Below are 21,361 nucleotides of genomic sequence, written 5' to 3' on the forward strand. Positions count from 1 at the left end.
CGGAACTCTTTGTTTTTAGAATGTACCACGTACTCCAAAAGGCCCATCAGATTGTTGTGTACATAAGGATATGATATCTATGTCCTAGTATTTTGCATACAATTTGCTGCAGATTCACATCGATATTGAAAAAAAAGGACGAGATGTGTTGACCCAAAACTAACTTGGTAAAACTTGCACCCATTATTTTTTTGCCTGTGTGCTTATCACCAGTTTACTAAACACCAAAACAATTATCAGCTTGCGTACCACCACCAATGCCGCCATATCTTCTAGTTCTCTTTCTGTACAGTATCACAGACGTTTTGGTTGAATTGGAGGCAAACAGGACGGAAATAAGGGAGGGCAATGAGACGCCCTTCTGCTCTGCTACAAGACAAAGCATCCGGTATGTACGCTCAGGCGTGTGGTGTAGGATGTGATCAAAGATAGCAGGTTATAAGGTCAGGGGCCGAGCTCTTATAGAACACGCTTCTAGATACATAGATGGCATCAGCGTTGTTATGTGCACAGTCGTATTATGCTGACCTGGGGTACGTTACTGTTAGCCCTAATCATGGGCATCAAAAATTGAAAAACTAAACAGAATATTTATTATAGACAAGCGTAAGTTCAACTGTAAAATGATGCTTTGCATGCGAAAATGCTTTAAAGGTTCCTGCAGGCTACGTTTTTTAGAGGTTTCTTGGCGCTATATATTATATTACGTATGCCAAAATGATGCACATTTTCGGCGTTTTATGTTATACTTATGAATCACGACGATTTCAGAATTGTACGAACTGATCTTTTTGAAGCAAGCAATTATTGATATGATGATCTTCTTTGAAACGACATGGCACATTATACCATGCTCCTTATATGTACCTGCTGTCAGCGCCTATTAGGTACTTTTCAGATCAAAGTTTCATGTTACCCAACCAGAAAAGCCGTTAAAGACTTGTTGCCCAAACATCCATGCTTGATATTCGTTCCTTTGCATCATCAGCATACCAGCCTTGTTTTACTAATATCCTTCGTAGGTGGAATAACCTCATTCTGCTGCTTAAGGACTCGGGTAAGATTCTGCACCAGAAGTACTGCGCACTGGATCTGGGCACAAAGGCCTCTCGCAACATCAATGAACAGCAGACAAGTGGAAATTTTTATGCCTACTCTAACGCCACCGGTGATCGTCACTTTGAAAGGATCCCACGGTGAATCTTATAAGAATCGTTTGCCCCATCAAGGCTCCATTCTTAAACTTCATAGGCTTTGGATTGTTCCACAGAGTGAAAAAAATCAAGCATAAAGGGCTGCAGACTTGTGTGCCCTCATAATATCGCAGCCTAAATTTTAGCAAAACTGTTTGGCTTAAATCAATGAAAAAATTCTGGGGTTGTACGAGCCAAAATTACCATTTGATTATGAGGCACGCCGTAGTGTGGGACTCCGGATTAATTTTGACCGTCAGGGCATCTCGAGGATGCGCCCAATGTACGGGACAAGGGTGTTTCTTGCATTTCGCCACCGCCGAAATTCGACCGCGGTGGACGGGCTATGATGCCGCGACTTCATGATTCGCAGCGCAACACCATAACAAGCTACGCCACTGTGGCGACTTGTTTTATTTGAGCTCTGGCAATAAGAATTATATCTGCCTGTAATTAAAGCACACTTTCAAATGACTTACAAACAACGCATAAAACGTTTTCGTGCACTTGATGAAGGTCTTTTAGCAAAAGTCGTCAGTTGTTCATGCACATTTGTCTTCGCAAGCACATTGACTGTAACGTTACTTCATTTCCTCTAGCTTAAACTTTCGTGGCATTTTTATTTTACTATAGGTAATTTATAAAGGAAATGACTGCGTGTAAATCAGGCCTATGTATATTTCCCCGGAAATCTCGTCCACAGTATTTAATCAAAATGCCATAGGTAGCCTACACATTTTGCACTCAAGGTATGCGTCACATATAACAAGCCCCGAGTTTTTAAGGAGAGAAAAGACGTTTGACAATATATTTAAAAGATATATACAAATGCAAAAGGCAGGCATACAACCTGGAGCTCGTGCGCGCGACTGTCGGCGATCGTCACCCTCGTGAGTCCTCTCATCATCATTTGCTACTACAAAAACTGAGGGTAGTTGCTACTACAACAACCCTCGGCGACGAAGGCGCTGCCCTGGCGCTTTGAAGGTTTGAGTGATATCACTTCAGTCGAATGGTGTAGACGATATCAGGGGGCGATCGCAGTGTAGAGGTATCGAGAGCTTGTAGCTCGTTCGTCACGTCTACCACTTGGCCGACAGAAAAGGTATGCGTTTGAGTAGGGCGAAATCAGCTTGTCACAAAGAACAACTGGCCGTGCTGGTTTCGAAAGCAGCACGATGTCATCAGGGTTAAAGTGGGCATCACGGTGACGAGCGTCATATATGCATCGCTGCTTTTCTTAAGAAGCGGCCAGACGCCGGCATGAAATTTGATGCGCCTCAGTAGCTCTAGATATGACAGCACGGGCAGACTCTGACATTGCGTCGAGAACGACTGGGTGAATATTGTCAAACAGTAGTATAGGGTCTCATCCATGCAAGAGAAAAAATGGAGCGAAGCCAGCAGAATTTGTGGGATTGGCTGGTTTGTGACTCTTTTGTGCAGCTAAGGTTTCACAAAGTCGTGTTTTTGTGGTATGAAGAGAGCGCAGGTTCGGGCTTGACGCGAACAGACGTCTTAGCGTTTAAGTAAAGCGTCTGTTTACTGGACAACGGCTGTTCACGCTGCCACAGTGTACTCGAGACATCGAGGTGTGCCCACTTCGGACCCCAAACACCTCATCTCCTTAACTAGTGTTCAAGCTAGCAGATGATAAAGGGAAAGCAAATTGACTGTCCTGGACAACCTGTGAGAGACAGTAGCGGCCACGGTCGTTAAGGGGTTGTCGGGGAGCGCCGTGACGCAGTATCACAACGTCGAAAAGGAAGTCATCGAGATTGATTGCACAACTGGTAGGGGAAGCGCGCGTGATCACGTACTGGGTGGTGTAGTTGGTAGGAACTTCTATCCACTTGTTCCCGCTAAGCGATAGAGGTAAAGGGCCAAGGAGATCAAGACGTACACAAAAAAATGACGTAGATATTGTTTCATTGAGATGAACACGGCAAGCTGGCAGGGATGCTTTTTTTTGCTGTGCTGAGAAGATTTACAAGAGGCCAGAAGAAACGACGCCGAACACGGTCGCATATCTTTGAGATTCACAGATGACCAGAGGCAGGGACATCAAGCAACTGTGCCAGTACAGTCTCATGAACATCCTTGGGAACGACCAGAAGTAGTTCAGGGCCACCAGGGTGCCTGTTGTAAAGGTACAATATGCCATCTTGCAGCACAAGCATACGTGAAGAGGGGGAAGTTGTCAGGTCTGTCAGGCTGAAAATGATGTCTCTTAGGTAACGTTCGTGTCGTTGCTCATCGGTGATGTCAATAAATGCGGTAAGCGCGAGGCCGCATGCTGACTCGACAGTCTCAGGGAAGCCTGCTGGGTCTACTGGATGATGCGACAAGCAATCAACGTCCTCATGGAGTCGGCCTGTCTTATACACCACTGAGTGAGAGCAAACTTGGAGCCGTAGAGCATATCGACCGAAACGTCCGGCTGGATCTTTTAAAGAAGACAGCCAGGATAGGACATGGTGATTAGTGATAATCGTGAAAGGCCGTCCATAGAGGTAGAGCCTAAATGTCCCCACTGCTCAAACGAGGGCGAGACATTCATGTTCATTGATCGAGTAATTGCTTTCGGCTGGCGACAGAAGACAGCTAGCGTACGCAATGACACCATCGCAACCTTGCTGTCGGTGTGCCAAAACAGCAGCGATGCCATAGCCGCTAATGTCGCTGCGAACCTCCGCTGGGGCGGACAGGTCAAAGTGGCCGAGAGTCGGTGGTAACTTGAGTGACGTCGTCAGCTTAGCGAATGCACTAGCTTAGTTTGGACCCCAGAAAAAATTCGCGTCTTTCTTCGGAAGTTCCGTCAGAGGGCGTGCGAAGTCAGCTAAATATCGCACGAATCTGCGCGAGTAGGCGCAGAGGCCTACAAAGCTTTGAACGTCGGTTGCGCAGGTGCAGCGGTAGCACACCCGCCTCGCATGTAAGAGGTCCGTGGTTCAAATCCCGGTGCCGGCGATTTTCCACCGGATTTTAAAAAAAATCCGCGAGTTGATAAAATTGCATAAACAGGCCTGGAGTGTGGCCTTTTTCGTTATTCGATTTTGATTCCAGTAGTAGATACAGAAGCGCCAGCTGTTGTCTTTATTTCTGACGAGCCCGACAGGTGGTGCCCATGGGCTCGAGAAGGTTCGATGATACAAGGGCAAGCATTTGGCCAACTTTCTTTCGTATAACTTGGCGCTCGGCGGAAATGTCTCGATAGGGACGTCGGTGTATGGCATTGGCAACGCCAGTGTGTATCCCATGCTTGACAGCTGTTGCTTGCCCAGTGGTCTGTCATTGAGATAATAAATGTCCTGGCACGACATGAGATAGCCCGAAGCGCGTGCACGTGTTCGGCCGGAATCTTAGTGGCGATTCCCTTCTTTATGTTACTAACCTCGTGGAGTTTGAATCAATCACAGCAGGAGATGGCGCAGCGGAATCAGTTAAGACGAAATCATGATAGTTGCACGCTGGAGCTAGGGTTGCGAGAGATTTCCTGAGGTATCACTGGAGGTATAGTCCAAATATCAAAATCGAGAGACATGAGGTATTACCTTTTTTACTGATGACCGAATGCGGGAACATGACATTCTGCGAACATAGTAGGATAACGTTGGGCAACACGATCTAATTGCCGTTATCCACAGGGGGATCAGGAGAGACGTCAATGTACGTCATGGCTAGTGGTGGTAGACGAATGTAATCAGTGGAACACAGCCTACTCGGTGCAGGATCAGAAGGCTCAGCGGCATGAGGTAAGGCAAGCTGGAGAACCCGTGCACAGCGGTCAATGAGAGCCGAAAATGTACAGACGAAGTCCACTCCCTAAGATGATTGCGTGTGGGCACTGATCGAAGACATAAAACAAAACTGAACTGTGGCGTCCAGCCACTGTGAAACGGGCGATGCACAACCCAGCAACAGCTGGAGTCGCACTATCGGCTCCACGAACTACAGCGATTGGAGCAGGGGTAAGAACTTTCTTCCGACAAATACTAAGGTTTGGGTTCATGATGAAAATGTGGGCGCCGGTGTCAGTGAGAGCGATGACAGGTGTACCATCCACGTTTAAGTTGATGAGATGGTGATTCCGAGGTAGTGCGTGCAGAGGAATTTCGGGTCGGGTCGTCGTGGCAGGCTCACCCCTCGCGGATATGCGCCTGTCAGTTTTCCCATGAGGTGCGGCAATATGACGGAGGAGCGCGATGATGCCGAGGTGAGCGGGGCAGGTGTCGGGATAGCGAAGGGGAGCGGTTTGATCGTGCTGGCCATGATGGAGGAGCGCTGTCGTCGTCATTGTATACCGGCCCTCGGGAACTACCTACCTGGACGTCGGATGTTTTGATAGCTCGGCTAAGGCTGCGAGTTCCAAGCACTGCGACAATGACGGGAAATATGTCCAACGCGCCCGCAACAGAAGCACATAGGCCTGTCATCAGAAGTGCGCCATATTGCGGAATTCGGATTACGAGGACGAACGGTTTAGCGGCTGTATAACTGAGGTGCGGTGCGTGGACGGTAGTCAGGTCCATTGACTGGGATTGACGTCGACGACCTGCTCCCCTCCTTTTCTACAGAACACCAGATTGCTACCACCTACCATCCTCAGACAAACGGCCTCGCCGAGCGACTCAACCGCACACTAACTGAAATGCTCGCCATGTACGTTTCCGGCGATCATCGCGACTGGGACGTCGCTTTAGCTTTCATCACTTCCGCATACGACTCGTCTTGTCACGACACTGCCGGATTTTCACCATTTTACCTTTTGTATAGCCACGACCCCACCTTGCCCTTTGACACATTGCTACCTTCTAAGTACAATCACCCAGCACTGGTTACGCTCGCGATGCTGTCTTAGCCGCCCAGGCCCGAGATGTGGCCCGTCATCGCCTCTCATTCTCGCAATCTTCTGAAAAGCGACGCTACGACCTTCGGCACCGAGACCACCAGTTTTCACCTGGCCCCATTGTCCGTCTCTGGACGCCTTCACATCGCGTTGGCTTGTCGGAAAAACTACTTTCCCGTTATTCTGGTCTGTACCAGATCTTACGCCAACTGTCCGACTTGACATACGAGATCGCCCCCGTCGGTCAACCTTCAGTGCCTTCCAACGTAACCAGCGATGTTGTTCACGTCGCCAGGCTCAAGCCCTACGTCCCCCCATTAAGTGAGGCTCTATAACTTGCACCGGGACGGAGCTACCCCGCCGGGAGGGTGATGCTACGGTGAAGTGAAGGAAGAAGTTGAATTGGACTAGAAGAAGACGAAGTCTGGCAGTTGCCTGAACGCCATATACATCATTTGTAAATACACATTATTTTATACTCGTGAGCCTGCTTTCTTCCTACAAAATATTGTCGGATGGAGTTGGAACGGGTGGGAGAAGGAGGTCGTCGCAGGCAGACGTAGTATCCTTGTTTGGAAGGCGTGTGATGTTCGGAGTAACACGGTGACTTTTTGCTTCTTCAAACTGTCGGCACTCTTCGGCGACGTTTTGCAATTTGGATGAGCTATTAAAACCAGGGATGTAAACGCGTCATCAGCGACACCTTTGGGTATATGGGCCACCTTTTCCATTTCTGGTATCTTGCAATCGACTTTGCGACAAAGCGCGAGCACGTCCTGGATCTACGTCACATAGGGTGCAAGCCTGAGCACGGCGTGCAAGTTCTTTCTGCGCAGCACGACGGCGTCCGATGGACTTGCCGAACAGGTCGATGAGCGTTTGCGTACACCCGCAAAAAAAAAAAACTATACTGAACACATGTTCACCGGAAGAACATAATTTCTTCATGTTTAGCACGCATAAACGTTAACTGACAAGTGCACTAGAAAATTTGTAATGCCGAGTTTGGACTGCAATCTTTAATTTGAAGTTGCATTTACAGGCAGCGGAGAAAACTAGTTTAATCATGCAATCTCTGGCCTGGATATTTTTGCTCCACTGGTGTAGATAGCACCCAGCTCGTAAGGTACTGTTCGTGGCTGAGAAACCGCGCTTGTGCCGTGCCCGTCACGTAAGATATGATGTTCACTAGCATCAGAGTCGGGTACCAGCTGTTGCGAGTTCTCACCCGTTCATACAGTTGAAGCCAATCTTCGACGTCGGTGTTGTAAGAGCCAGAAAAGGCACGTGGGTCACGCGGTTGTGTGAAGACGGCGGGGCGATTGACGGCTGATGGTTGGGGCGCAGTTGGGCACCTGCCAGAAGCATTCTGGTCCCCACCTTGTGCTGGCATCTTAGAAACCGCTAAGGAGCGTCCGCTGCGTAAATCCATCTTGAAACTTGAAAAACCTGTACTCCACCAAAATATTGAGGGTAGAAAGGGCGCTTGAGAATATATTAACAAAATATATAAACGGGCAAAAGACAGGTATAGAAGGTGGAGCCCATGCATGCGACTGTCAACGATCGTCGTCTTCGTCAGTTCTCTCATCATCGTTCGCAAGTTCAGCGCCTCGTAGCAATATTACCCAGGTATAAACAAGGTGCCTTGCTTATTTATTCGACGACACGGGAAAAATCTACTACCCACCTTGCATTACGCCTAAAGACCCCATCGAATGAGGCTTGAGCAATTACTTAAAAAAATAAAGAGTAACGAAATTTCAAAGCTTCGTTACACGTGACATTGCCCCACTGTGACCAAACCTAAGCTCGGTGTAAATGTTCTTCCGAGATAATGCCAAACATGACAGGTAAGGAGTCGATTGCCAGCAGTTGGTATATAATTTTTACACTGTAGGATGTTACTAGTTCGTTCCAATAATCGTCTCGGTTGGTGATGTCGGCCACCACCAGTGTCCTTCGCAGCTATCGTCAGGAATGAGAAAACGATACCCGGTTTGTGCCGGGATCAACCCGGGCCCAAAGAGCGACTGCGACTCTACCACTGCTCCATACGAACGCTCGCTAGGCACTGAGTTAACATGAGTACGAGGAGTCACGTAGTATGATGGGCACGCCATGTAGCATCAATACCTGCACCCTTTGCATTACATTTGCACATTATTCGAACAAGTTGAACGCTATGTAACAGTTGCATGGATAGCAGTAAAATATAGAGAAGTTTTGAAAACTAATAGCTCACCAACGGTTACGATACTCCTCATTGTGAAATTTGAGCGAAGCTCCATGCGTGTTTTCATTACGCGATATATTGGCTGGCGCGGACAATATGTCTGGTGCGGCACGTTCCAAGTGGAGCGAAGTCTGGTGCGAATACCTAGCTAATAGAGAGCTATACATAAGCGGGTTGACGGCCCACGGGCCCAGAGGGCGAGCGGAGACAGCAGCGGAGCGCCGCAGGAATGAAAGGTTTAGCTAAGTGATCCCTCACTCGGTCGAACGTAGTTTAAGCGTAGTAGAGTGGAGCGCTTTGCTGCACTGCCTGTCGAACATGGTTGGAGTTACTGTGAAAAGATCGGTACTCTCGCTTCAGCAACTCGATCGCTGTCATGCACTTCTTATTGTCGCCATTTTGGTTCGTTGCTGAAACCTCTCACATGACACAGCTCCTCTTTATAGGTGAAACACCTACGACGTTTTTTCGACTGCTAATGACCCAGTGTCGTGTTTGAAGACGCGCTTTGCTGGGGAGACGAGCGAGCTAGCGGCGCGTTCCGTAAACATGCCGGCCGCCGCAGCGTACCGCACATGCGCAGTGATTTCTCCGCTCGCCCGCGGGGCTCGCTGGCCCGTACGGCCGCTGAGCTGTAACGGTTTATTTGGGAGATCGCGAGAGATAGCGCGTGCTTGACACGTGCGGGCAATTCACAGCAGCCGCTACAAACAGACCTCCGCTAACGATGCGCTTTGTTTTTATATAAGGCGCGTCTAGAGACCGAAGCTTTCGGCTCGCAGGCAAACGTCGCTTGCGGCTATGCACGCTACGTCGCTTGCGCTGCGCCAGCTGAAATGTCATTTCCTCTATGCTTCGACCCGCGCGTCGTCGTCTGCTCTCTTCAGAGCGTGCGCAGAACAGCCCCCTACATGCGCGTCGAATTGAACGGCTTTCTGCGACAGCGGTAAAGCGGCGTGGGGGCCGTTCTTTCTTCGCTGAATGCAATGTGGATAGGCGTAGTCGGCGCGACCAAAGCACGGTTGGAGCAAGAGCCATCTCGATGTCGGGCACGTTGGTGCCCCTTGACCAAGTCCGGCTACCTCAGCTGCGCCAGTGCGTCAACTATAGACGCCCTTGTTCTCGTCAAAGTGAGGTAGCGTGTGTGTTTGTCCAGGCTCGCTCACGCTATGTCGGACTATGCATGCGCCTTCATAGAATCGTTGGACCCACTCGCCACATGCCACCGGTGAACAGATGATGCGCACTACACTAGCGCCATCTCGTAGTGATCGTCACTGCAAAGCGGCACTACGCTTTTCTTCTCACACTTTCGCCATACCTTCCTCCTATGTTTCCCGCTTTATGCTTTGACTGTAGAATCCTCCTCGCGCTCTCTTAGCTATTCAGTCCCCTCTGCGTTCCGCGTTCGCTCTTTCATCCTTCTGTCGGCTCGTTCACTCGGTTACGATGCCAACGCCGGAACGAATGGTTAAGAGCTGCGCTCTGAAGCAAGATAAAGGAGAGGTACACAAAAATTCTGACCTGAAATACATATATAGCATACCTGATTAAATCAAGGAGGCTAGGTGACAATTTGTCGCCATCCTTTCTAAAGCGAGTAGCTAATATATCATAATTAGCAGTGGCATCACGGTATCATGCCACATGTCAGGCGACGTGAGGTGGGCCCCGCGTCGCGTCGATGCCTGCGAACTGTGCATTGCCCTTACGTAGTATTCCACCAGGTTCCTGACATGTAGGATTTGCATCGTATCGTGCCAGGCGTCAAGGGATGTGAACTATGCGCCTCATAGTCTCGATGCTTTTGTTTACCCTTCGGTACACGCTGTGACGCCTACTCGCAACGTACAAACCGCTGCTGAAGAAGCGAATCGTACAACTACGCGTGCGACTGCAACCAGGCTACGTCGAGCTAAGCGATCCGCTTTGCAGAGACAGCACAAGCCGCTGCTGGCCGTCGGCGCCGGACGGACTGTTCAGTTTGTTCTCGTGAAAGCGGTGCAAAGAGATTTTGCCATTAACTGCCAGTAGTGCTTGCTGCAGGAAATGGAGCTCTTATAGGGGCGCTCCTACAGCTTACTCTGTGACTGTGATGCGTGTGCCACGCAGCCCTATCACTTTATGTACAAAGCCTGTATTTAGCCGAGTAAAGGCAGTACGGTGAACCAACTAAACATTTTTCAGCACATTTCAAATCTCATTAGCACTGGGAGCCTCAGCATGTTAGATTTTTCTGTAATTTTACCTGGTCCTTGACTTACTTAGAAATTTAACATAACCATTTAGAGGTATTGTATTTATTTATTTTGTCTGGAAAGCAGTCAGCCGAGAAGTGTCAGGCATACACTGAGGAAAATCTCAAAGATCCTTACTTGCGGTGTCTTCGATATCAAATGGACCGTAATGAATAATGTTCTTCTCCGGTGAAGTTATTGTGGCGTTAAACAGCTTAGGCTCCCTGTAAAAGGTTATTTAGGAACGTTACTTCAAGAATATGTCATGCCTTTACTGCATCTGAAAAATCTGAATTTCAACAGTAACAATTATAATGTAGCAGCTGGATACTGTCGCCTAATTATTGTTTACCACAATATAAAATTAAGAGATGACAACAAACTTTGACTTCATTTTCGGAGCTTGCCTTACATTTTTCCAGAAAATGGCGCATCAACCTGCACAGAGGTGAGCAGCATTGTCCAGAACGCGTCACTGGGGCTCTGCGGAGCAAAAAAGCTCCGTCTAACATTATCCGCTGGGTTCGAGATTGGTATGCGCTGCGCATGCGCGGCAAAATGAGCCGGTCACCTGCCCAACGCTTCCTTCTTCCAGTTCCCACTTCGTGTGTTCGCTTCCCGCCGCCGGGGCCGTGCTGCTGTCTATGTGGCGTTAATGTGTGTCACACACGCGGTGAACGAGGCGCCAGCACCGCGACCGATTCGAAAGCCGACTTAGCAGGCTCCGAAAATAAGCCCACGAAAGCACGGACAATTAGGGGCTTTGTGGTGGCCCAGCATGTGCCGGTTGTGGCCAAAGAGCGAGTTGTAGCCCAGAGTTGTCAAACGTCAAACACTCTATTGTTCAAATAAGGCACTTTCATTCACCCATGCACCCTTCGGCCAGGCATATCACAATGCCGTTGATGTGGGTATTACCAAAACTCTGGACCATAATTAACGACAAGCACTAGGATTTCAGCACGTACAGTAGAGAATGAATAGGAGGCACCAAGTGTCCACTACGCATTCACCCCTGTTGCTCTTGAGCCATACGTCGTCAGCGCAGCTCGAGGCGAATCTAGAAGAAGGAACTTCTTCGGCAAGTGCAGACACTCGAGAAACTCGTCCGCAAGCTTGTCTCACATCTATTCACGGCGCGCTCTGATCCCTAGAGATTCCAGCATGACGCTTTTAGGCCTCCGCCGGCGTATATCGAACTTTCTGACGGAGTTGGGCTCCTATAGCGTTAACAAAGCCTCGCAATCCTCTGGGCATTTCTAGCGTTTTCGGCTGCGGCCACAGAAGAAGGTAGTGACTCCTCCGTCGTCACACGCACGGGCTGCCTCCCCCCCCATCTCTTTCTCTCTCTCCTCACCTACGCATATCTTGTAGAAGTTTCTAGTCACCGTTGAAATCTTTGGCTGTCTGTGGCGTGCGCGTTCTCTCTCTGCTTCGAAGCCTTCGCGGGGCCGAGGTGCTCATGCGCTGGCATGGGTGATACGCGGCGCGCTTTGATTATGCGCACTATTATGATTATATGACATTGCCACGCGTCCAGTGCAGCGCCCTAACACGGTGATTTACACAAGTAACCAGGCGGCCTGGCAAGCAAGCAAGCGCGAGTGATAGCAGGTTACCACGCATATGTATATACGCACCAGGCTCACCCGCCATGTTTATTTGCCTGTCTTTGCGCTGCATGTCAGCAAAGACGCCTGGCGCATTTTATATCTGCACGTAACGGCGAACTTGTCATCTCTGCAAAAACGCGCAGTCAGCCGTCATCGATCGCGTTTGTTTGCCTGGCCCCCTTGCTACACGCGTAAAACACGGTAGCACGGCACGGCATTGGCCACTCTGGCAACGCCATATTAACGCCACGTAGGCATGCAGCGCGGCTCTTGCGGCGCGAACCGAACGCACAAGGTGGAATCTAGAAAACGGAAGCGCTGAGCTGGCACCCGCCTCGCTTTCGTTTTGTCGTCCCATAGAGTTGTTGCGTTTCACCTACGTTATTCAGTTGTGAATCAATTAGCCCAAATCAAGCTGCTGTGGCTCATTTTGTCGCGATTGCGCCGCGCACTTCTATATCGATCCCAGCGGCGATCTAGAGAAGGCTTCTCACCTTTGTACATTTGGAACGATTTATGAGGGCAGGCAGCAACACCAAGCAAAAAAAAACATGTCACTAAGGTGAAGCGCAATGGCCGCCCCTCTCCCCACCCCCCAAAATAATATAAAGAAAGGCGAGACAAAGGGGAAAAGCGCTGCTCCCTTAGTAGCGCCTGTCCCGTCTTTCTCGTCTCTTTTCAGTTCCGTCTGTTTCATTTCACGGTAGACAAATATGCATCACTTACTCGCCCGAAATTAGCCTCTTCGGAGGATGAAAAAAATATTGCCTAATAATAAGGTAGAAGCAACTAAATATTTTAGTGCGATTATATTGCCTCCTTCAATGCGTGCGCAATATGCGTATTTCGGCTGTGAAAGGACGCCGAGCGTTATCGCTTATGTATAGTAGGATGCTATGCCTTGCGCAGACGCACGAGTCGCAGGGCAGAGTTGCCTAGCAAGGTGACATTACTGTAGACTTCGGTGACCTTGAAGCATCACAAGGCAATTTCCAGCGTAGCTGTTAGTTTCCAGCAGCTGCAAAAAACTTTCAGTTGCTTCTAACTAAATCGCCCTCCGTGGTTGATCAGGGGCTATGGTGTTGGGCTTCGGAACACGAGGTCGCGGAATCGAATCCCGGCCACGGCGGCCGCATTTCGATGGGTGCGAAATGCGAAAACACCCGTGTACTTAGATTTAGGTGCACGTTAAAGAACCCCAGGTGGTCAAAATTTCCGGAGTCCTCCACTACGGCATGCCTCATAATCAGAATGTGGTTTTGGCACGTTAAACATCATAATATTTTTTCTAACTAAATCGCTTCTTTTAAAATCTTGCCCCTACGTGACTGGTCCGTTTAAAACATTGCCAGCATCTACCCTCTTCAGACACTTGGCAAATGCATTTTACGAAAACAGTAATTCATCCGCATGCATTTTTACTGTGCGAGAAGATTGTCCGTACGGTTTCCCCAATATTCCCGAGACGTGTTCGTGTTGGAGTTCACAGTTCTCTCAGGGCAGCATGTTAAGCTGTTCGCTGTTCCTGAAACCCAGTTCCAACGGTTCGGGTAGCCTGCATACGTAATTTACTGCGAAGGCTGGTAGTCTGTGCACATACGTTAAATTTTATTTACACACAGCCCATATCCTGCCTCTAACTTTATATAAATGTAAACACTGTGCTATTTGTAGTTCATAGAGGAGCCTTCTACAAACCTCGTATAACGGGAAACATTGAGCACGAGAAATGAGAGTTATTTACAACGCTTCCTCAAGCATTGCACTAAACGTCAATCCGGTTTCCAGTAAAAATAAAGTTGACCTAAAATATTGTTATCTCGGGTTACTGGGAATCATAGCTGATAATGCCAGTATGACACTTTCGAAGACATGCTCTTTCTTTAGGCAAAATCACTGCTTATTTCGCAAGCATTTACCTTCGCACACAGACTTTCCATTGCCTTCCTCCATTTTAGCTAAAACATAAATATCGGTGGCATTTACTATCCTGCGAGGAAACGAGTTAAAATCGACGCCCTCGTAAAACACTCACAATGCTCCGAAGCGCTTGCGTACATAATTTTTTGCCCAAACCTCAATGAACCAGTCTAATTTAGACCTTGCCTACCATATTAGTACCTGCCATTACTTTCGCCGAACCGAAACAAGCTACTTCTTTTTACATACGTGCAGTAACGATCAGTTGCCAGTGAGCGCGTGTGTTGTGTGTTCCGTCTCCTCATTCAGCGTCTTTTTACGCTCTAAGTCTTCCAAAAATGCAATCCCAACTAGCCTACATAGTCATCCTATTGCAAGGATGACTATGTAGACTTTAGTTCACCAAGCACAGGGGGGCGAATGTAGTATCAGGCATTGAATACCGTAAAAACAAAGCTTTATCAATTTTTTGCACCTGTCGTGACAAGCCAGGTAATATTAAAATTTCGAGACGCATTAATTTAAGATGCCCCTTATTTTGGTTCAATATGATGATTTCTGTGAACGTGAATGACATGCTTTTATAACAGGCGAATGATATCAGCCAGCAAGTCAAAAGTCACCTAACATGATTAGCCCCTAATAAAAGCATGTTCTCGCCCGGGATGGAGGACTGGCAAGCAATTTCAAAGTGGCCCCGGAAATAAGAGCATAGCAAATAGCTATATGCACGAAGTGAAAGCTAGCATCCCTTGCACTAATTCAGATGTAATTTATAGGCTTGAATGTTGCTTCTGTGAGAATTAGTATTTCGGTTAAAAGGGATAGCCACTGAACGTCAGGTTATACGGACATCAAGCAGACACAGATAAAAAGCTTTCCAAAGCCATCGCGGAACACTTCAGCCAATGAATTCATAACCTTCATGAACATACTAAAGTCATATTTCTGTTCAGCGTGAGACAGAACACACAGAGGATCATGCCTCATCCATAAGTTCAAGATGTTGCAAACAATAGGCATAAACGTTTCAAAGGGAGCTTTAGAATCTATTTCCCATGCTACATTTTGATCTTTAGGCAAATGCAGTTATTTATTTTTTATTAGGCTACTTAGTTATTTCGCCATTGGGCTGTCCATATTATTTCAGCCGCGCTTTTCTTTCATTTCTCGTTTTTTATTAATAATTTTATTCACCTATTTTTTTTCCCACGAGCACCATTTTCGGCCGCTACATGTAATTTATCTTTCAGAGAGACCAGAGTTCACTGACCTACAGCGGAGAAAATAACATCTCCCGCCCCCCTCCCCTCGTCATCGTCCAGGCCACTTCCGCGAAAAGAGCAACTTACAATGACACGCCAACCAATTCGTCGGAATCTCACATTCCTCTACCGACTTTCTGTAGCTCACCTTTTTTTTTTCAATTCTGCACCCTCGCCGCTAACACACCCTCTCTTGTATATCCTCCATTGCGGAGCCAAGGCACCCCGGCGCTGGGCAGCGCTGAAGATGTGGCGCTGAAGATACACCCACCAAAAAAGGCACTGCTGAGGTCGCTGTGGCAGAAGCGCTGGACACATGACACTCCTCAAACTGCGTTCAAATTACTGGCGAGCGCGTTTTACGAACAGCGACCGGTGGTGTGGTTGTGCCTTTCAGGTTTGGAGCGGGTTGCTCGCACGTGCGGGGTGCAAGAAAGCCTGTTTGGCACAGTGTATTGCGACTTTCCTTTTCTCTATACTCTCTCCCTTTCGCGTACCTTCTAGCCAAAAATAAATGAGTCTTCTTGATGCGCTCGAAGCGAACGGACGACTGTCATTTTTTTATTAGTTAAAAGTTCTCCGCCGCTCTTATTCCCCAACATTTTGGTGCCGAAAACCGGGAATAGGGACGTCAAAAGATGAATATCGACAGAACCAAGAGAAGAAGGGCCGTGGTGCGAACAACTACTACCAAGCTGCTCAATGAAGTATCCACCATGGACAACCGCGCATCAATTGGTGAGGTGGAAGGAAAGATAAATCTTATTTCACTTCTAGAGGACTCACTGAAAGAGCTAGATCTGGAGATAGAAAACCGCGTTGAAGATGAAGCTTTCGAAGACGAAGTTCCATGCTACCAAATCTACAGAGAAAAAAATCAGCGTGGTGAAAACTAAGGCACAACGCATGCTACGCGACTTGCAGAAATGATTGATCTCCAGAAATGATTGATCAGATCGCGCATTAAACTCCTCAAATCAAAGAGAATCTAGCGCAAACAATTCGCAAATACGTCCCTTCATAAAGCTGCCAAAGCTCGAAACCAACAAATACAACGGAGAGCTTCGAGAGTGCTAGGCGTTCTGCAGTCAGTTTGAGTGGACTATGAACGCTAACCAGAACCTCTCAAATGTCGACAAATTCAAGTACCTCCACAGCTACTTGACAGGAAAAGCGGTGGCTGCGGTAGTATGACTTGACTTGTCAGAAGGCAACTACGAAGTTGCTCTCTCGCTATTAAAGGAGAGGTTCGGCAGAAAGGAAGCAATTATAGAAGACCACATGTAACGGGTACTTGCCATCAAGCCAGAGCGTGACTCACAGAATCTCGGTCAACTGCGCAGCCTCGTAGACAAAGTAGAGACAGGTGTACGCAGCCTGACTTCTTTAGGCGTGAGTGTCGGCACTTATGAAACTTTCTTAGTGACCGTAATAAAGAAAGCGGCGCCTGCCGACTTTCGTATGAAATACCAACAAAGAACGAGGCTACGAAAGAGGGAAGTAAGCTGGAGGTGCTTCTGCATTTTTTGAGAAAAGTGGTTGCGACACACGAGATCATACAGCGGGCCGAAGCACCAAGAGACAACAGCGCCGAATTGGTAAAGGAAGGGCGCAACAGCAACATTAAAGCAACGAACATGCCTACTGCAGCGACACTGCAGACCACGATCAAGGACAGCACATGATGTCAATGTTGTAATTCGAACGGCCATGGGACCGGCAACTGTAATGCAAAGTTGTCTGTCGCGGAAAAGAGAGAGATGCTGAAGCGTGGCAATCGGTGTTTCTCGTGCACAACAATGGGGCACGCTGCAAGAGAATACCGTAAAGCTAAGTGGCTCAAGTGCGCGCATTGCAACGGCAGCCTCTTAGCGACAATGTGCGACGACGACGTTAGAAGAAATCGCAACACTGATGAAGAGGATGCATGTTCGTCACCGGTGATTGAGAAACTCACCAGTGACGGAGGAAGTCACGGTGTTGAAGTCCTCATTAGGCACGGGACATAACTTGCTGTGCACTGGAGAGCAGCAGTTTCTCCAACAGACAGCCCGAGCTTGGACAGAGGGTCCACATGAACAGACATTTGACAGGCCACCGTCTCCTCGATGGTTGCCTTCAGCGAACCTTCATCCATCGCAACCTATCCGAAAGGCTGCAGTTAAAGGTGCTTGGGGAAGAGGAGCTTAAAATATTTGACTTTGGTGACCAATCAGCCATACCACGCGCAAAAACGCGTCGTGTGGAGCTGTGGCCCAGAAGCCGGTACGACGGAAAAAGAACGCGAGCGGAAGCGCTGGTAGTTCCTTGCATCTTTGGAGATATCATGACTACTTCATGGAATTGTGTTCAACTTCAACTTTCAAGGTTTAACTTCCAAGAAGCAGACGCCTCGCAGACCTTTTGATAGGCACTGATAATTACTGGAAGAGAGAATAGTCTAGAAGAATTTGACATCCCTGAAGTAACGCCGGAGGAAGTGAAGAAAGCCTTGGGAGCTATGCAAAGGGGCAGGGCAGCAGGGAAGGATGAGATAACAGAAGATTTGTTGAAGGATGATGGGCAGACTGTTCTAGAAAAACTGGCCACCCTGTATACGCAATGCCTCATGACCGCGAGCGTACCGGAATCTTGGAAGAACGCCAACATATTCTTAATCTATAAAAAAGGGGACGCTAAAGACTTGAAAAATTATATACTGATCAGCGTACTGTCCGTTGCCTACAAACTATTCACTAAGGTACTCGCAAATAGAATCAGCAACACCATAGACTTCCTGTCAAACATAGGAGCAAACATGATTTCGTAAAGGCTACCCAATAAACCATATTCACACTATCAATCAGGTGATAGAGAATGTGCGGAATATAATCAACTCTTATATATAGCTTTCATTGATTACCAGAAAGAATTTGATTCGGTCGAAACCTCAGCAGTCATGGAGGCATTACCGAATCAGGGTGTAGACGAGCCGCCTGAAAAAACACTGAAAGATATCTATAAAGGCTGCACAACCACTGTAGTCTTCCATAAAGAAAGCAACAACATTCGAATAAAGAAAGGCGTCTGGCAGGGAGATAAGATCTCTCCGATACTATTCACAGCGTGTTTACCGGAGGTATTCAGAGACCTGGATTGGAAAGAATTGGGGATAAGAGTTGATGGAGAATACCTTAGTAACTTGCGATTCGCTGATGATAATGCCTTGCTTAGTAACTCAGGGGTTCAATGTGCAATGCATGCTCACTGACCTGGAGAGGCAAAGCAGAAGGGTGAGCCTAAAATAAATCTGCAGAAAGCTAAAGTAATGTTTAACAGTCACGGAAGAGAACAGCAGTTTACGATAGGTAGCGAGGCAGTGGAAGTGGTAAGGGAATACATGTACTTAGGGCATGTATTGACCGCAGATCTGGATCATGAGACTGAAATAATCAGAAGAATAAGAATGGGCTAGGGTGCGTTTGGCAGGCATTCTCAGATCGTGAACTGCAGGTTGTTATTATCCCTCAAGAGAAAAGTGTATACTAGCTGTATCTTACCAGTACTAAGGTACGGGGCAGAAACCCGAAGACTTGCGAAAAGGGTTCTACTTAAACTGAAGACGACGCAACGAGCTATGGAAAGAAGAATTATGGGTGTAACGTTAAGCGTTAAGAAAACAGCAGATTGGGTGAGGGAACAAACGCGAGTTACTGACATCTTTATTGAAATCAAGAAAAAGAAATGGGTATAGGCAGAACATCTAATGAGAAGCGAAGATAACCGACGATCATTAATGGTTACGGACTGGATTCCAAGAGAAGGAAAGCGTAGCAGGTGGTGACAGAAAGGTATGTGGGCGGATGAGATTAAGAAGCTTGCAGGGACAACATGGCCACAATGAGTAAATGACCGGTGTGGCTAGAGAAGTATGGGAGAGGCCTTTACACCGCAGTGGGCTTAGCCAGCCTGATGATGATGGCGATGATGATCATAATGATGGTGATGATGATTACTGGGAAATTCTCATGGGATCTGTGTCAAGCGTAATGCACACGGTAGGGGTAACAAGAAGACTGCTTTATTCATAACAAGGGAACGAATTTATAGGCGCACATGTGCTCCGCGCTGATCTCTTTGTTCGCCCAGTGTTGCTGTCTTGCTTGGTCGTATGAAAACACTGAAAACACGTAAAGCACTCAACATCGATGAGTAGCAGTCGACACTTCTAGGCTGTTTCAGTCTGCTGGAAACCGTGCGTGTAGGCCAGGCGATCTGGCGGTCTTCGCTGTCTGGTAGACCGCCTAAGTGATTCTTGTATGTTGGGCGGGCCTGGTGTACATGCTGGTGGTTGATCCGGTGGGGCCTGCGGAGGTTCTGGTCGCTGCTGCGAGACTGCGCTCGAAGATGAATCGGGGGTGTCGTCGCAGTTGTCCGCCTGGTAATGGATGGCTCGATGAGACGCTTCTGGTGTTTTGCGAAGGTGATGTCTATTTGGACGGAACACCCGGCCTTCCTCCGTCAGAACGGTGTACGACCTTGGGGCCACGAGATCTTGGACTTGAACTTTGATTTCTCATCTACCATTTCCAAGGATGCGGATGACGTCTCCCTTCTGTAGTGGAGGTGGTGTCTTTCCTGCGGTCCTAGCTTTAACATGTTTTTGGACGGGACCTGACAATTACAGTGGAAAATCTCGAAGTAGCGTCCTGAGTCTTCGTCCTATCAGCAGTTCCGATGGTGAACAGGCATCCTCGAGAGGACACACCCTGTAGTTGACAAGGCCCAAATAGAAGTCCTCTTTCTGCCCAGCAGCCGTTTGACCACTTCTACGCCCTTCTCGGCGAGTCCATTGGACCTGGGAAAACGGGGACTGGACGTCGTATGCACAAAGTCATAACAAGCAGCAAAATCTTTAATCACTTTTGACGCAACCTGCCGGCCGCCATCACTGCAAACTTGAAGTGGTAATCTATGCCTTGCAAAGATCTGACGTAATTTATCAATGACAGTTGCAAAGTTGCAAGTGCTTGCAGAGGTCTGCTTCAGGTGTTCGACTTCTGGAAAATTAGAGTAGGCGTCATAGACAACCAAAACATGCTTCCCGGTGTGTTGAAAAAAATCTGTACCAACTCTGACCCATGGCATGTCTAGAACGGTGCGCTGGCACAGGGGCTCGCCAGGCTGTCGATAAGCAAACTTCTTGCAAACGTCACCCGTGACGATGAAATGAGTAATATCTGTTGACATTTATGGCCGATACATCAACTTGCGAGCCCTCAATTTGCATTTTTTTAAGGTAAGGTGTCCTTGGTGCACTCGTCGCAGCATGTCTGTTCGCATGCTTGCTGGTACAACTAGTTTGGTTCCCTTGAGAAGTACTCTGTTGACTACAGAAAGTTCTTGTGCGAAAGACATTAGCTCCCCTTCTACAAGTATTGAAGACTGCAGCCTGGAGAGGACGTCTTGCGCCCTTGCATTACTGGCCGTTGCTGCCTGCTGACGGGATAGGGTGGCTGGTGCAACAACGGCAGTCAGGGCGCCCATGGTTGAACTGGAACGTCCGTCGTGCTTTTTTCTGGTTGTTGCAGTGATGGAATTCGTGACAAGGTGTCAGCAAGAACCAATTTGCTGCCTCGACCATACTGCAACTCAAGCTCGTACTTGTGCAGCGAAGAAATAGTCGTTACAGACGGGGTGGCATGCCGCCCATTTCTTTCTTTGAAATTGCCAATAACGGGTTGGTGGTCGGTTTCGATAATGACATGTCTTCCCATAACCTAATCATTAAACTTTTCACAGCCGAATGTTATGGTCAGAGCCTCTCTTTCTATTTGGGCGTACCTTCGCTCAGTTTGTGTGAGTGCTCGCGATGCGTAGCCTGCCGGGCACATGTCTCGTCCATTTTGTCGGAAAAGCACTGCTCCGAGTGCAAATTCGGACGCACCCGTCGACAGATTCGTGGAAAGCTCTGGATTAAAGATAGCCAGGACGGGTGATTCCGTAAGCATCATTTTAAGATGCGCCCACTCACGCTCGTGAACATGCGTCCACTCGAAAACTGTGTCA

The 21,361-nt window shown here is 48.0% G+C and overlaps 1 long non-coding RNA gene across 1 annotated transcript in view; it reads right to left on the minus strand.

Moving 5' to 3' along the window:
- Positions 1 to 21,361, minus strand: part of LOC142571131 (uncharacterized) — an 87,144-nt gene that overhangs the window by 13,837 nt on the left and 51,946 nt on the right. The window contains exon 3 of the long non-coding RNA XR_012825776.1: positions 10,654 to 10,739. This is a non-coding gene — a long non-coding RNA (uncharacterized LOC142571131). The remainder of the gene's footprint in view (positions 1 to 10,653; positions 10,740 to 21,361) is intronic.

The sequence above is a fragment of the Dermacentor variabilis genome, chromosome 2, assembly GCF_050947875.1.
Source record: "Dermacentor variabilis isolate Ectoservices chromosome 2, ASM5094787v1, whole genome shotgun sequence".
Classification (NCBI taxonomy): Eukaryota; Metazoa; Arthropoda; class Arachnida; order Ixodida; family Ixodidae; genus Dermacentor; species Dermacentor variabilis.